Raw genomic sequence first — 17,485 nt, forward strand, 5'->3', positions numbered from 1 at the left:
ATATTTTCCTACGCTATTTTCGTCAGTTTATGTGAATAAATTTGAGCGAAAAATGAACGTTTTAAGTAAATGGAGTTCCAAAAAGGTGAGTATTATATAGGCATACGCTATTTATATACAAAATTACATGTATTGCTCGTCTTGTTTACATGTTTGTAAAAGGGCTATTTCCGTGAAATGTGCGTTATTTGTTTTTTATTAAATTATGAATTGTTTTGTACAAATATTGACTCGCTACTGTTTTCCAAAAAAAATCTACCAACATTCATGTTAACATTAAAAGTCCGCGCAATGGCATAATATACCAGATAAAAAAAAAATGAACATTCATACGCACAAATGTACATTTCTCTGATCGTTCGATTCATGGCGCCGTTGCTTCATTCTTTTGTTTTTACGCGTGGTTGAATACGGTGCTGGATATGGAGACGTAAAAAAAAAGGTAAGTAAATTGCAATATTTTCTTTTATCTATTATTGGAAATCACTTTTCTTGTATTTTTTTCTTATTAATTAATTTTATTTTCAGGTGGATGGTGTGGATATCCCGGAGTTGGAGCGATGTACCTACATATGGATGGAGTATCGACCCTTTTTTTGTTTTTGATTGTGTGTACCGGCACGGACTCATCTACAAATGGGCCAAATACTAATGGCATACACGCTTAACACGGATCTAGCACGCAATCATTTGGAAACGGCATGGAAACTGTCTGAAACATTAGTACACTTCGATGATGTTAAATTTGACACTGCTTCATTATTGGCACAACTTCATCTGCAATTAGATCAAAATTCTCAAACTAAAGCTATGCTTCGCCGAGCTGTTGAACTATCACAAAATAATGTCTTTTGGCATTGTAAATTATTGCTGCAATTGGCGCAGGTACATGCATCGGATCCAGAGTATTCATTGGCATCCGAACTATTAGCTGTAGGTGTAGGGTCAGCTTAGGAAACTGGTGCCACTTATTTGAAAGTCTTGTTTTTATTATCACGCGCCATGATCTTAATGATTGAACGTAAAACGAATGATGTATTGGCTTTGTTGAATTCAGCTGGTGCAATTATTGATAATAATATAACAAATGCTCATCAAAAGGAATACCTTGAAGTATTTTTCCTTGTGCTGCAAGTCTGCTATTACCTTGCATTGGGCCAAGTAAAAACGGCGAAGCCAAGTTTGAAGGAATTACAAATGTCCATACAAACTATGACTTTTATCAATGAAACCAAGGGTATTTATAGCAGTTTTTCGTTTATTAGCTAAATAAAATTTAATTGCAATAAAAAAATAAAAAACTATATATCACGCAATTAAAATGCGTGATCAACCATAAACGCTCCATGTAGCGATGCCTATGACAGGCAGTTCAGCGGCATCGGGAGCGCCTTCTTTCAGCGGAAGACAAGCCAGTCTTGAGGATATTAATTTAAATCAGTTCCTGAAAACTTCAAACTATGAGGACACAGTAAAACAATTGGATATTTATTATGGCGTTATCAAAAGACAACTGCTTCGCTTCCAAAGCCCCATAACAGGCCTATTTCCCGTAGTGAGCACCGATCACGAGGTTGGTTCTGTACGTGATAGCGTTTATTGTGCAGCAGCTATTTGGAGTTTATATCAGGCCTATCGACGCATTGATGAGGATCGCGGCAAATCTTATGAATTAGGTCAATCTGCGGTAAAATGTATGCGCGGCATTCTACAGTGTTGGATAAAACAGGCACATCGTGTTGAAATTTTCAAGCAACGACAATCGAATCAATATGATTTACATGGCAAATTTCATTTACATACTGGCGAGGAAATATACTCTGACGATGCTTACAATCATTTACAAATCGATTTGGTATCCTTGTATATAATTTTCTTAGTACAAATGATAACATCGGGGTTGCAAATTATTTATACGCATGACGAAGTAGCTTTTGTTCAAAATTTGGTTTATTATAAGGAACGCGCCTATCGTATACCAGATTTTGGCATGTGGGAACGTGGTTCCAAATATAATAATGGTACACCTGAAATACATGCATCAATTGGCATGGCCAAATCTGCTCTAGAAGCCATTAACGGTTGTAATTTGTTTGGAGAGAAGGGTGCCTCCTGGAGGGTAGTTTATGTTGATATTGATGTGCGCAATCGTAATCGCAGTATTTTTGAAACTATGCTGCCAAGAGAATCAAGCTCGAAAGGCGTTGATTCTTCGCTGTTGCTAACGCTATCCTTTCCCGCCTTTGCCTCGCATGAAGAACGTTTGGTGGAGCAAACAAAACATGATGTTATCACGCGTTTACGTGGCAAGCGTGGTTTTAAACGTTTTATACGTGATGGCTTTTTAAGTAAATTGGAAGAAAAGAATAGACGTTATTACCACATAGGCGAACTGAAAGATTTTGAAGGACACGAATGTGAATGGCCTTTATTCTATATACAAATGATAATTGATGGTGTTTTCAAGAGCAATCCCGAACAAGTTGAGGAATACCAAAATGAATTACGTCATTGCTTGTACACTGACGCCAATGGTGATCCCGTTGTTACCATGTACTATGCGCCAGATGGTGAGGGGTCGTATATACGTTCACCCTCACAAACGCTTTAGCACAATTACTTACAGCTGGTGTATTGCATATTAGTGAATTAGATCCCATTCGTCGCTATTTGCCTAGCTATAATCGTCCGCGACGTGCTGGACGTTATTCAGCTTTTCAGGGCACTGCAAGGGATTTGGTGGTTCATCGCCGAATTAATAAAAGTTTACCAACACTTGGGTGTAAATACTAAGTATGGCGTCACCTAATCGTACATTGCTTCGGCGCCATTCAGCGCAATTACATTGTCTACTTGGATTATACTCGATGTCTACAAACTTTTATGAGCATGCAGAAAGGCAATTTGTTGCTTGTGTAATGGAAACAACCGAACGAGATCTGAAATTATTTGCTAATTTAAATTTAGCCATTATTTTTTACGCACCATACGGGAACAAGATCTAAAACAAATTTTGGACACTGTCTCAACTGAAAATACACATACTCATAGCAGCCAAGCATTAATGGGTGGTTTTTATTATGTGCAGGGACTTCATGCGTTTCATAAAAGCAGCTTTCATGAGGCCAAACGCTTCCTGCGCGAAACATTAAAAATGACCAATGGTGAAGATTTGAATAAGTTGACATGTTGTTGTTGTTGTAGCGATTAGGTTACTCCCCGAAGGTTTTGGGGAGCGTTATCGATGTGATGGTCCTTTGTCGGATACAGATCCGATACGCTCCGGTAACACAGCACCATTAAGATGCTGGCCCGACCATCTCGGGAACGATTTATATGGCCACATTAAACCCTCAGGCCATCCCTCCCTCCCCACCACCAAGTTCCATGAGGAGCTTGGGGTCGCCAGAGCCTCGTCTGTTAGTGAAACGGGATTCGCCGCTCGAAGGTGAGGTTGACAATTGGGTTGGAGAAGCTATATATTGCGCTACACAACCCCTCGAATCACAATAGGTTGACATCTTGTTCATTGGTTTTACTATCACATGTCTTTCTCAGTATTGGTAATTCGAAGGAGAGCATGAATATGGTAACGCCAGCCATGCAGTTAGCATCCAAAATACCTGTTGCTCATGTGCAATTGGGGGGTTCAGCCATTCTCAAAGATCTGCATCGTATTTCCAAAGATGTTCTCCATGAAAAGGAAGCTTTTGCCAATCATGTAAAATACTCGGAAAATTTGATTGCCGATCAGCGTAAATGCGTTCAAAGCATACACCATGCATTAATTAATTGCTTTAATGCTGATCGACCCACCACTAATAGTACTGCGGCAGCCAGTACGACGAACAGCTTTGATGAAAGTCCTGTTGGTTTTGCTGGGGGACAAATGACGCTAGTGAAACAAATTATGACGTAAAGTTTGTACGTTGCACTCACACACATACTAAGAATGTGGACTAAAATTGTTTAATGAATTGCAATACAAGACAATATAATAACAAAAAAAATCTTAAAAGGAAAGCAGTTAGATCGATGCTAGTTTTAGTTTATATAATACATAAAATAATTTCATTGGCGTAAAAAGTGTACAAAACAGATTCTAATTGGAAAAGCAGACGAACGGATAACCAATATTTATAGAAAATCGATAAAAAATATAATTCAATAGCAGAGAGTTTAGAAGCATACGTCGGTGTTCAACATTCTCGAAAGTGGACAGTTGTTAATACGCAGTGAACAGGTGAAATTTGTGTTTTAAATGGTAATTAATAACCTTCCAATGCTTGCGTGCAGGTCGCCGTCGCAGCCGTAAGAGTGAAGATGCTTAACGAAATGGAATTCCAAACCTTACTGAGGCCGAAGGACCTTCTCGGGAACGAAGCACCTTCAAGAATCTACTTCTACTACTGCACCCGCTACATATTCGAGGTAACGTTTTTTAGACACAAAAAAATATATATATAGCTCTCTGACAACTAAAATTGTACATCAAAATTGTGATCGAACGAGTGAAAAAAATATGTTTCCAGTGGAAACTAACGAATTTTGAGAACCGGCATAGGCTGCTTTTATGAAGTAAAGAAAACGGGGCATACTTCAATCCCCTTAAGCGAAAAAATGTAGCAGAAAAGCACCTTTAGTAGTATATTAGTAGTGATCATAATTTTGTAAATGCCAACATATTTGGATGGAAATTATTCGTTTTCTACTAAAATATTTCGTGAATTGATAGGGATTTGTATTCTTTCAGAATTTGTTTGAAAAGCGCCGTACGTTAGAATTTTGTTCCAAATACCCCAACCGAAAGTTCGTTTCAAAAAACCTCCCCATGTGAGCTAATGAAAAGCATTCCGAGATAAGGCGCTCTTTAATACGATTTCACGATAGGGCGGTTTTGTAACAAATCCTGAAATGGGAAATTTTTCCTCCTTTTTTTAAGATTTTAAGATAGGACGATTTTGAACAGGCAGCCGACATGGGGTGATACTCTACTCAGCAGCCGCACTGAATGGAAAAAAATAAGGGAAATGGCTTATTGTCTTAGAGCTTTATATATTATGTCCTTGTTTAGCCCGAAAGACTTTGTCAAAGTCAAGGACAGAAGAGTTTAACTTTTGTGCGGTCCGGGTAAGCCGGGACTATTCACCTTTTTATTCTGAAATTTCGGAAAGCTCTTTTCCGTTAAGTATCCATGGAGGCGTTCCGGATAAACCGTTAATTTAGAATATTCAGAATACATTTTTTGATACTACCTCACGAGGTCCGAATATGCATAATATTCCAACTACAAACCGATTTTCCAAATTCTCAAATGGAGGCGAATGTTCCGAACATACGGAATTAATAGAACAGAAGGTCGACTTTTAATACGCGCCCAAAAATATTTCTTAAATTTATTCAAAAAACAATGTTTCGACGCCGCATGCAGTCGGATAGCATTTATGCATGCATGCATTTCTTTGCACGCAAAATTAATGCGCTATTAAGCTGAATGCTTAGAATTTTAAAAAATTATTTGAAACTTTTGGGGGTTTTCATTCGAAATTTGGAATAGTCAAGTGCTTTTCTTAAATATTCGGACTGGCTTAATTCGGATTTCTAAAATTATAAACAACTGCTAATATCTGGGGGAGATGAGTTTTCTCATCAGCGTTAGGCTTGCGATGGGCCTCGTTGGGTGCCAACGAGTGCAGCTGTTTTCTGTGGCAGATTGGTTCGCCTTTCTGCGGTAGGCTTTTCTGTTGTCCTCGTTATGGGATAACGAGTGAATTGGGGTTGCTTCTTGAAAATTGTAAATAAAATAGGCCGAAGGCCTTTATGTTCTGTGGCAAATAGCGGATCTGCGTTAGGGCTATTCTGGTATCCTCGTTATGGGATAACGAGTGAGTGGTATGGTGTCCTTGTTCGGGGGAGCGAGTCGATTGTGGGATATTTTCTGGTGTCCTCGCTCTGAGTAAGCGAGTGAATTTGGGTTTGTTTTGGGTTTCGATAGGAAGGTGGAGTTCGGAAGGGAGTGAGGGAGAGGAACGGAGGGATTGTTATGAGGAGCTATTGGCCTTCTCGCAATCCATCTCCTCCGTTGGAAGAAGGGTCAGTTTGACCAAAGGTCGTCTGACTTGACCCTTCTCTGTTATGAGGTCGACTACGCGAACTCGGTTATCTTCGCCGGGGTGTACGTTGACGACTCGACCTAACCTCCATTCGTTGGGAGATAAGCTGTCCTCTTTGACGACAGCGAGATCTCCCACTTGTATATTTTGTTTGGGATGCTTCCACTTCACTCGTTTTTGAAGTTCGGATAGATATTCCACCTTCCATCGTTTGCAGAAAGTATGATGAAGGGCTTTGAGTTTCTGCCACCGATTGATCATCGAGGCAGAGCTCTCACTAGCATCTGGTTCTGGCGGAGCCAGTAGGTCGCTTCCTGTTAGGAAATGTCCTGGAGTTAGTGGTTCCAGATCCGTTGGGTTATTTGACCCGGGACTGAGCGGGCGCGAGTTGAGGCAAGCCTCAATCCTGCACAAAAGTGTGTGGAACTCCTCCATGGTGTACTTGTGGGGAGATGCGATCTTTTTGAAGTGGCTTTTGAAGCTCTTCACCCATATGTGGAGCCGCGGCGGGAATAAAATGCCAGTTTAATGCTTGATGGCTATACTTAGAGATTGTTTTGTCTCGGCTTTCTGCCAGGAAGGCTTTAAATTCGGATCGTAAAGATTTTGACGCTCCGACAAAGTTTGTACCATTGTCGGAGTAGATGTTTTTCGGACATCCTCTTCTCGCGATAAAACGCGCAAAGGCTGCGAGAAAGCATGGGGTACTAAGGTCACTAGTGGCTTCTAAGTGGATGTCCTTAGTGGAGAAACAGACAAAAAGGCACACGTAGCCTTTGGACAGTCGACATCCCCTACCGCGGTAGCTTTTGATGTCGAAAGGCCTCGCAAAGTCTACCCCGGTATTGGTGAACGCACGGGTAAAAGTTGTCCGTTCGCAGGGAAGGGTACCCATAAGTTGGCAGGTTTTGCAATTGTGGATGATGGCTCTGATCATGGTCTTGATATTCGGTATCCAGTATTGGGTTCGGATAAGACGGAGCATGAGCTGGTTCTCGCCATGAAGGGAGTCATGATGAGCCATCATAACTGTAAGGCGAGACAGCCTACAATTGTAAGGCAAGATGATCGGATGACTCTCGTTGTATGACATGTCTTTTGAAGCCCTAGACGCCCCCCTGTTCTAATAATATCATCTTTGTCGATGTATGGGTTGAGTGACAGTATTTCACTCTTTCGATTAACAGGTTCCCTATTTTTCAATTTTAAATATTCTGTCCCGTTAAATGGTTTCTGGCAGACTCGTATTAATGCTTGAGTCGTTGCCTTAATCTCATCGGCTGAGATTATACGCGACCTTTCGTGGAACACGGCTTTAGATTTAGGATGGGTTCTTTTATAGAATCTCCTAACATAGGATAGAACTTTCAAATCCCTGGGCAGATTTGAAAATAGGTCGAGAATATCTATTCGATCTACCCTTGACGTGGAATATGTTTGTGCCCTCTTCTCTTTAACGGACGTTTTGTATTCGGTGTCTTGTGCTGGCCAGTGGGAATTGTCTTCTTGCAGCCAAGAAGGTCCCTGCCACCACAACGAATTGTTGACCAACTCTGACGCAAGTAGTCCTCTGCTTCCTAGATCCGCTGGATTAGATTCCGAGTCCACGTGAAGTCCTTGCTACCGACCATATCGATGATCTTAGTGATTCGATGTGCGACGAAGGTTGACCAGGAACAGGCGGCTTTCTTATCCATGCGAGGACGATCGTTGAATCCGTCCACAGGTGAACTCTCACTGGTCCCAATTTAAGGTTCCTGAAAATTGATTCGGTGATTTCCGCTAACAGCACGGCTCCGCAAAGTTCCAAACGTGGAAGAGAAAGAGTTTTCACTGGGGCTACTCGGGTTCTTGCTAGCAGCAGGTTTGTCCGGATGTCGTTGTCCGTTTTCACGCGCATGTAAACGGCTGCAGCGTAAGCCTTCTCGAATGCGTCACAAAATCCATGGATCTCAATGTCGGTTCCTGGAGAAAAGTTGATTCCTCTAGGTATCCTTATTTTATCGATCTCATGGTATTTGTCGGTGAAGGTTTTCCATTCTTCCAGGGTACTGGTCGACACTGGGTGGTCCCAAGCGTGCCTTCTAACCAAAGACTCTCCATGAGTATTTTTGCCAAAATGATCATTGGCGCAAGCCAGCCTAAAGGGTCGAACAGTTTGGCTATAGCGGATAGGACTGCTCGTTTGGTGATGTTTTCGACATTTTCTAGGGTTCCTGCTTTGAAATAAAATACGTCTGAGTGAGCGTTCCATCGTATTCCCAGGGCTTCTACCGAACTAGCTTCTTCGAACGCTAAGAAATCCTCGCTTCCTTACAATTTGAAGTCCACTTGCGTAATGGGAAGCCAGCTGAGTGTAAGGCTTCGCGAATCTCGTTTCTTGCTTTGATGGTTGACGCTATTGTGTGTCCTCCAGATAAAACATCAACTACGTACATACTCTCTCTTTGTATGCTAGCCGCTGTAGGGTGTGAATTTGCTACGTCGTCAGCCAGTTGTAGGAGCGTTCTTATCGCGAGATATGGAGCGCAATTCACTCCGAAGGTAACCGTCTTTAATTCGTAAAGACTAATAGGGTCATTCGGGGAAATGCGATGCACAATACGTTGAAATTTGGTGTGATTTTCATTCACCCAAATTTGTCGATACATCTTTTCGATGTCGCTGTTGAAAACGAAACGGTACAGTCTCCATCGTAAGATAAGGATGGCTAGATCGGCTTGTAGAACTGGGGCTGGGAGGAGGATATCGTTTAAGCTATTACCGTTGGCCGTAGGGCTCGAGGCATTAAATACTACGCGTACCTTTGCAGTGGTACTTTCTGCTTTAATAACGGCGCGGTGGGGCAGGAAGTAATGATCCGAATCGTCGGATGGGATATTCTTTTTTACTTTTCTCATATGTCCGAGCGTTTCATATTCTGATAACACTCGAACATACTCTTTCCCTAAATCTGGGTTTTTTATTAGCCGCCCCTCATTCTGGAAGAATTGAGAGCATACGCGTTTCAAGGACGGTCCTGAATTAATGTTATTAGGGTAATCCTGCCGGAATGGTAGTGATACGGTGTATCTTCCATCTTCATCACGTTTCGTTGTTTTTTTTAAATAATTTTTCGCAATACCTTTCTTCATTAACCTCGTTGTAGAAGGACATGATGCTCTTCGTTGGATTCGGTGCTTCGATACGACCGGTTAGAGTCCAACCGAACACTGTCTCTTGGGCCAGAAGTGTGTTAAGCACGTTTTTCTTAAGGCCACTTAATATGATTTGGGGATATATGTCTCCGCCAAGTATGAGGTCTATATCTTCGTTGACGTAGAACCTCTTGTCTGCCAAAACCAAGTATGGAAATGCCTGCATAGTCATTGCGTTGATATGGCATGATGGAAGATTCCCAGTGAGTTTAGCTAGGACGAGAACGGGTGTAGTCAGGCTGAAGCAGGCATCCACTGGTGAACGTAATTCGATGTTGGATGCCTCTTTCACCTTTGTGATGCCTGAAACCTGGGCATGTATTTTCCTCGCTGGCAATTTGATTCTACGTTTCAGTCTTTCAGTTATGAAGGAACATTCAGACCCTGAATAAATTAGTGCCCGCGCGGAAAAGTCGGTACCATTATGGTGGATGTGTACGCGAGCAGTTCCTAATAGCACGCCTGTGCTGGAATTGGCATGGCAGGATTTGAAATTCTGATTCGCAGAGCTAGGTGGTTGTCCCGATTCCTGTCTTTTCCGTGCCTGTGCCGAAGTTGATGGGGTATTATCCGCTTCTTTGAAAGGGTTGCGCACCGCCGGTTGCTGGAGTGTGTCCGCATGCAGGAGCGTGCGGTGACGAGAGTGGCATTTGAAACAGTTGTACGAACTGGTGCACCTCGTCACTGTGTGTCCTGGGGATAAACAGTTCAGGCAGCCATTTGTGGATTTAACGAATTTAATTCTTTCTACTACGTTTCGCAAAAACGTGAACAGTTGCGTAATCTGTGCTCCGTAGATTTGCACATTTTACACATTAATTTTGTTGTTTGCTTGGATACTTTTGTTTGAAAAGCACCAATTTTTTCGTAGGGGTTTCTGTCGAGTGTCGCGACGCATTTGATTTTTGCATTTTAGAGGTGGCATTCCCTGTAAAACCAGACACGGTTTCAAGTGTCTGAAAACGATTTGACAAGAATTTGTCCATATCCTCCCACTTGGATATGTCCGTTTTATGGTCAATGCTCTGATGTGTTTTTAAGGATGCTAAACAATTATTTATGTCGCGCTGAAGGTTTTGATTGAGCTGCCGCACTCGCTATCTATCTTTTTTAGATTAAACAAAATTTGTAGTTGTGAGTTTACGAGAATCCGTTTATTCTTGTATCTCTCACATAGTTTTTTCCAGGCTGTTTCGAAGCCTTCATTTGTCAAAGGATATTTCTTGACAATGTCCTTTGCCTCACCTTGGGTTTTTTGGTTAAGGTGGAACAACTTTTCTTCCGGGTTTAAGCGACAGTTATTTTTATAGATGACCGTGAACAGGTCACGAAACGTTGGCCAAGATAGGTAGTCGCCCTTGAATGCCTCAGTATGGCAAGCTGGCAGGCGGATACTGTGTTCACGCGCACGCTCTCCTTCAGGTCGAACCTGACTATCTCTTTCCTGCTTCAATTTGGCTTGAAGTTCAGCCATGTTCGACATGTATCGTAAGAATACGGCATATGCCGCTTTATGCTTGATCTTGACCGCTGCAGTTTTCTTTGCGTCGAGCGTGTCAGAGCCAAGCAACTCCTCTAGGGCGTTCTCTGCTTTTTCCCACTTAGCTTGCAACTCTTTTTGCTGTGTTGCCAGAGTGCGTACAGTGTGCAGAGCCGCATTGATATCATTAAAATCGGCCTCGAAATCGATTATTCGATCGGGCTATCAAATGTAAAAATCCATGTTCATGGTTGAAAGGTGGAGAGCAAATTAACCAAGGGAAAAAAAAACTTTGAAAACGTGAGCGAATCACCCCACCAACAACTATTAAAATTACGCAAAATTGATTTCTTACTTTTAATTTGTTTATTTTTTCAGTCACTGCAGCTATTTCGTACCGAAAAAGCAGGGACAAGGGGAAAACAACAACAGTGTCTTTGACGGAAATAAAGGGGGCCACTCGCCAGTCAAACGTTCAACTTTATTATAACTAAGAGCGCGCGCTGATATAACAACTCGACGAAAAGTGTAAAAACTCAGTGAAAACTGTTGTAAAAAACTGTGTCGATTGAATTAGTGAAAATTAAAGTGCTTGAAAAAAATGAAAATTGCCACAGACGTATGGGGTGAGATTTTATTATGAATGTGAGGTTATGTGCACCTCTTCCTTGTGCTGTGTCCGGAGAGCCATACCGCAGGTGGGGGGACAGACCAGATAGTCACAAGGAATCTTAAACGACGTTAATGCAACGCGTTTGCACTTATTTTCTTTTTGGCACTACACAGTTTTTTCACACTTTTCGCGGTTAATTACAATCACGTATGACACTTCAAACCGATTTTTCGCACTTTTTATTTATTATTTTAACAAAAAAAAAATGTGGCAAAAAATATTGCACTTACTTTGAACTTCTTGGTGATTTGTATGGTGCTGATGTGGCAAGATGACTTGATGTGTTGCAGTGGCTTTAGCTGGCTGTCGCTTGCTCAGTGTTTTGCACGCTGGTATTAAATAATAGACTTTCAAAATTTTGTGGTATAGCTGCTGATGGGCAAACCACTTTTCGGATAACTTTTGTGGTTGTTATGTGATTCGTGGACTGTAATAGGTACTGTATTCCAAATTCCTGGTGAAGATGGACCAAATGTTCGGCCGGGGTGCATCTGCTCCTGAGTCGGTGGGCGCGCCGGGGTCGATCTCAGTGGGAATATGGCGTGTGGAATAGAGAAATAGACAAATAGGCTAGAATTTCTCGTTATAATAATATGTTTTATTGAATAGAAGTAAAATATTTTGGTGACAATATTACCTGACTGTATTGTAGAAACACGGCAGAGATCGCTGGCGGCAGATGCTTATGGTACGGCTGTTGAAATCCAAGAGGCCGGTTGTATTGAAAGCTACAACCCTTGACCCGCAAAATCCTCCGTTTTGGAAGGGAAAGGCACCCACACATCAACCCCGACATGCATATGCATGAGTGCTGACAAAAAGCACACATACACGTGCATGTACATGCATGCACATGCATGTGGCGGTGATGGTGTGGGTGATTATAAATTAAGTCGAGTATCGAGTATCGATTTGCAGAGTTGCATTGGGGGGATCGCAATCAGATGCGGAAAAGTTAGGCATCCTGCCTAAATAGCGAGTGTTATTGGAATGTACCTCACCTTAGTGTGACAAATATACATACACGAATATCGACCACACAAGCTCTCATATTTTACCGACCTAGATAACCACTTGAAATCAACATGAGTTTGCTTACGACCGTACACATATATCGATTAGTCACACCAACCGACATATGTGCGGGTCATATTGACAATATGTAGGTCACAACAATAATATGCTGACAAGCAATTGTGTATTGTGAAATCATGTACTTTTAGTATGTAAGTATTAGTGTAGTTACGTATTTGTAATCTAAGAAATTTTGTATAAAAGAAAAGCATTTCTCCAATAAAATTCAATAATATTCTTACGCTAAACGTCAGCGTTTTTTTAATTTATTTTGACTTTACACAGCCCTCTTAAAGCCGAAATAACAAAAAGAAAACTACTATTGCAACTTCCAGAGACTCGTTTGTTTGTATCGCAATTAGTCGTCAGGAGCTGCAGCAAAATATTAATGCGATAAATGACGAGTGTTTTAGCCAAAATACTTCTGTACAGCCTTTCGTGTGTGCAATTGGAGATGAGATCCCTGACGTAACCGAGTTTATTGTTTATTTTGCAGGAATTTATTATAAGCAAAGTAATATTGTATGTAGCATCGATATATGCTTTAAAATGTTCCATGTGTTTGATTTATAACATCCAGAAACCTGTAAATTAGTTTGGACATTTTTAGATCAGTACTTTTTTTAAATTTCTAATGACAAAGACCGTTTAGTATCCACTATAATTAACGATCTAAAATGAAGTGCTCTGTATGTGATACATTTTTTTCAAATGGTTGTAGCTATCCTCAATTTAAAAGACGTGCTATAAATAAACATCTTAATGTATCAGAAGAGTATGTAGAAAACATTTCCAATGATTTAGATTTAGAATTTCTACACAAAAATTCGTTGAAATTTGCATTAAAAAAATATGCAACTAATTATTATCCACGAAATAAAGTTTGTAACTTACAGGCAGATATTCAAGCCTTGTTAACTATGCCAATTTGTAAGCAATTAGAAAAAATAATTAATTTATCAGAAAAAAAAATATCCACCAATTGAAGCACACATGTTAAATAAAATCAAATACATATGTAAAACTGAAGTACCGCTTTTAACACAAGTATACTAACACTACTCTCGATTTCCCAATTATATCACAATGGAATTTTGTTTATTTTTGTTGAAAATCTATTTAGGTTTATCGAATAATACTTACAAGTGATACATATTCATATCGAAAATTTAATGGAATTTTTTTTATTTTTGCTTCATTTTTTGCCAAAAAGATCATCGAGGTTAAGCTTTTATCATATATGTACCAGCCCATATCTTTATCTTATCTCAACTCATCTCAACATACATCTAAGTTCTAAGCTTTATGTCTTATGCCTGGGTTGGCCTAGTACCATTTGAGCTTGAACTTTAACATTTAACATTCACAAAATACATAAAAAAACAAAAAATACAAAAAATTGTCTTTAATGTGACAAATATACATACACGAATATCGACCACACAAGCTCTTATATTTTACCGACCTAGATAACCACTTGAAATCAACATGAGTTTGCTTACGACCGTACACATATATCGATTAGTCACACCAACCGACATATGTGCGGGTCATATTGACAATATGTAGGTCACAACAATAATATGCTGACAAGCAATTGTGTATTGCGAAATCATGTACTTTTAGTATGTAAGTATTAGTGTAGTTACGTATTTGTAATCTAAGAAATTTTGTATAAAAGAAAGCATTTCTCCAATAAAATTCAATAATATTCTTACGCTAACCATCAGCGTTCTTTTTTATTTATTTTGACTTTACACAGCCCTCTTAAAGCCGAAATAACAAAAAGAAAACTACTATTGCAACTTCCAGAGACTCGTTTGTTTGTATCGCAATTAGTCGTCAGGAGCTGCAGCAAAATATTAATGCGATAAATGACGAGTGTTTTAGCCAAAATACTTCTGTACAGCCTTTCGTGTGTGCAATTGGAGATGAGATCCCTGACGTAACCGAGTTTATTGTTTATTTTGCAGGAATTTATTATAAGCAAAGTAATATTGTATGTAGCATCGATATATGCTTTAAAATGTTCCATGTGTTCGATTTATAACATCCAGAAACCTGTAAATTAGTATGGACATTTTTAGATCAGTACTTTTTTTAAATTTCTAATGACAAAGACAGTTTAGTATTCACTATAATTAACGATCTAAAATGAAGTGCTCTGTATGTGATACATTTTTTCCAAATGGTTGTAGCTATCCTCAATTTAAAAGACGTGCTATAAATAAACATCTTAATGTATCAGAAGAGTATGTAGAAAACATTTCCAATGATTAGATTTAGAATTTCTACACAAAAATTCGTTGAAATTGGCATTAAAAAAATATGCCACTAGATTTAGAATTTCTACACAAAAATTCGTTGAAATTGGCATTAAAAAAATATGCCACTAATTATTATCCACGAAATGAAGTTTGTAACTTACAGGCAGATATTCAAGCCTTGTTAACTATGCCAATTTGTAAGCAATTAGAAAAAATAATTAATTTATCAGAAAAAAAAATATCCACCAATTGAAGCACACATGTTAAATAAAATCAAATACATATGTAAAACTGAAGTACCGCTTTTAAAACAAGTATACTAACACTACTCTCGATTTCCCAATTATATCACAATGGAATTTTGTTTATTTTTGTTGAAAATTTATTTAGGTTTATCGAATAATACTTACAAGTGATACATATTCATATCGAAAATTTAATGGAATTTTTTTTATTTTTGCTTCATTTTTTGCCAAAAAGATCATCGAGTTTAAGCTTTTATCATATATGTACCAGCCCATATCTTTATCTTATCTCAACTCATCTCAACATAATCTAAGTTCTAAGCTTTATGTCTTATGCCTGGGTTGGCCTAGTACCATTTGAGCTTGAACTGTAACGTTTAACATTCACAAAATACATAAAAAAACAAAAAATACAAAAAATTGTCTTTAATTGAAGGAAACGTATACTTTAAAGATGGAGGGATTTACTCAAAAGTAAATATATTACAGGTTCAATTTACTTGGTTCGAGGAAATGCTTTTACTAGGGTCAAAAGCATATTTGTCATTGGTTTAAGTGTACAATTTAACCATTAATATCCTCTATTTTGGTGCAAGGCGTACTTAAAATTATGAAATAGTTACTTGTTTTTTTTTTTTTTTTTTTTTTTTAATAAAGTCTAGTAAGTATTTCTTCTATTAAGTATATAATTTATAAATTGAAGTACATCAACTTCTTTGGCTTAAGGCAACTCGGCCTTAGTGCAATACTATTCCCTTCTTTTACTTAAATTTGTGTGGAGCTTCCTAACTTTTAGGGAATCTTTTTTATGAGTGTAGGTGTATTAAGTATTTACTAAATAATCAGTTTTTGTGTGTTTTTAAAAAGTTATATATATAAAAATTGGGCGTGGTTATCATCCGACTTCGCCAATTTGCAATACCAATCTATTCTGGGTCCAGATAAGCTCGTGTACCAAATTTGGTGAAGATATCTCAATATTTACTCAAGTTATCTGCTAACCGACAGACGGACGGATGGACATGGCTTAATCAAATTTTTATACTCAGTTGAGCAGAGCTCACAGAGCACATTAACTTTGATTGGATAACGGTTGGTTGTACAGGTATAAAGGAATCGAGATAGATATAGACTTCCATATATCGAAATCATCAGGATCGAGAAAAAATTTGATTGAGCCATGTCCGTCGGTCCGTCCGTCCGTTAACACGATAACTTGAGTAAATTTTGAGGCATCTTGATGAAATTTGGTATGTAGGTTCCTGAGCACTCATCTCAGATCGCTATTTAAAATGAACGATATCGGACTATAACCACGCCCACTTTTTCGATACCGAAAATTTCGAAAAACCGAAAAAGTGCGATAATTCATTACCAAAGACAGATAAAGCGATGAAACTTGGTAGGTGAGTTGAACTTATTACGCAGAATAGAAAATTAGTAAAATTTTGGACAATGGGCGTGGCAGCGACCACTTTTAAAAGAAGGTAATTTAAAATTTTGCAAGCTGTAATTTGGCAGTCGTTGAAGATATCATAATGAAATTTGGCAGGAACGTTACACATATTACTATATGTACGCCTAATAAAAATTAGCAAAATCCGAGAACGACCACGCCCACTTTAAAAAAAAAATTTTTTTAAAGTTAAATTTTAACAAAAAGTTTAATATCTTTACAGTATATAAGTAAATTATATCAACATACAACTCCAGTAATGATATGGTGCAACAAAATAGAAAAATAAAAGAAAATTTCAAAATGGGCGTGGCTCCGCACTTTTTCATTTAATTTGTCTAGGATACTATTAATGCCATAAGTCAAACAAAAATTGACCAATCCTTGTGAAAATTGGTAGGGGCTTAGATTCTAGGACGATAACATATTTCTGTGAAAAAGGGCAAAATCGGCTGAAGCCACGCCCAGTTTTTATACACAGTCGACCGTCTGTCCTTCCGCTCGGCCGTTAACAAGATAACTTGAGCAAAAATCGATATATCTTTACTAATCTCAGTTCACGTACTTATCTGAACTCATTTGCATTGGTATAAAAAATGACCGAAATCCGACTATGACCACGCCCACTTTTTTGATACCGAAAATTATGAAAAATGAAAAAAATGCCATAATTTTATACCAAATACGAAAAAAGGATGAAACATGGTAATTGGATTGGTTTATTAAAATTTAACTTTAGAAAAAACTTTGTAAAATGGGTGTGAAACCTACCATATTCAATCGATGTTTATTATAGCACAATTACTTACAGCTGGTGTATTGCATATTAATGAATTAGATCCCATTCGTCGCTATTTGCCTAGCTATAATCGTCCGCGACGTGCTGGACTTTATTCAGCTTTTCAGGGCACTGCAACGGATTTGGTGGTTCATCGCCGAATTAATAAAAGTTTACCAACACTTAGGTGTAAATACTAGGT

At 38.8% G+C, this 17,485-nt stretch overlaps 3 pseudogenes; all 3 read left to right on the forward strand.

Moving 5' to 3' along the window:
• The first annotated feature begins 624 nt into the window (after positions 1 to 624).
• On the forward strand, positions 625 to 1,269 carry LOC137235112 (MAU2 chromatid cohesion factor homolog; annotated as a pseudogene).
• Positions 1,246 to 2,793, forward strand: LOC137235113 (probable phosphorylase b kinase regulatory subunit beta; annotated as a pseudogene).
• A 2-nt stretch (positions 2,794 to 2,795) lies between these two features.
• On the forward strand, positions 2,796 to 3,919 carry LOC137235114 (MAU2 chromatid cohesion factor homolog; annotated as a pseudogene).
• The last annotated feature ends 13,566 nt before the right edge of the window (positions 3,920 to 17,485 follow it).

Source organism: Eurosta solidaginis, chromosome X (genome assembly GCF_040869045.1).
Source record: "Eurosta solidaginis isolate ZX-2024a chromosome X, ASM4086904v1, whole genome shotgun sequence".
NCBI classification, from domain to species: Eukaryota; Metazoa; Arthropoda; class Insecta; order Diptera; family Tephritidae; genus Eurosta; species Eurosta solidaginis.